We start from the raw sequence: 695 nt of genomic DNA, 5'->3' as shown, positions 1-695 counted from the left end.
ACAATAATGCAAGGAGAATGCTTGGTGACTTTACTGCACCTAATTCCAATTTACATGGAAGAAGCATCTCCATTCCTACTATTGGAGCAAACAATTTTGAGCTGAAACCTCAGCTAGTTTCTCTGATGTAGCAGAACTGCAAGTTTCATGGACTTCCATCTGAAGATCCTCTTCAGTTCTTAACTGAATTCTTGCAGATCTGTGATACTGTTAAGACTAATGGAGTAGATCCTGAAGTCTACAGGCTCATGCTTTTCCCTTTTGCTGTAAGAGACAGAGCTAGAATATGGTTGGACTCTCAACCCAAAGACAGCCTGAACTCTTGGGATAAGCTGGTCATGGCTTTCTTAGCCAAGTTCTTTCCTCCTCAAAAGCTGAGCAAGCTTAGAGCTGATGTTCAAACCTTCAGACAGAAAGAAGGTGAATCCCTCTATGAAGCTTGGGAAAGATGCAAGCAGCTGACCAAAAAGTGTCCTTCTGACATGCTTTCAGAATAGACCATCCTGGATATATTCTATGATGGTTTATCTGAGCTATCAAAGATGTCATTGGATACTTCTACAGATGGATCTATTCACCTAAAGAAAACGCCTGCAGAAGCTCACGAACTCATTGACATGGTTGCTAGTAACCAGTTTATGTACACTTCTGAGAGGAATCCTGTGAGTAATGGGACGCCTATGAAGAAGGGAGTT

General features: G+C 41.7%; 1 non-coding gene across 1 annotated transcript; it reads right to left on the bottom strand.

Annotated features, from left to right (window-relative positions):
- Window positions 1-380: 380 nt before the first annotated feature.
- On the bottom strand, window positions 381-488 carry LOC148564190 (small nucleolar RNA R71). The gene has a single exon (XR_015884611.1). It is a non-coding gene; the product is annotated as a small nucleolar RNA R71 (small nucleolar RNA).
- Between the last annotated feature and the right edge of the window lie 207 nt (window positions 489-695).

The sequence above is a fragment of the Arachis ipaensis genome, chromosome B5 (genome assembly GCF_059453495.1).
Source record: "Arachis ipaensis isolate K30076 ecotype BB chromosome B5, ASM5945349v1, whole genome shotgun sequence".
Classification (NCBI taxonomy): Eukaryota; Viridiplantae; Streptophyta; class Magnoliopsida; order Fabales; family Fabaceae; genus Arachis; species Arachis ipaensis.
Note: the sequence above shows the minus strand (reverse complement) of the source record. Positions and strands in the feature narration are given on the sequence as shown.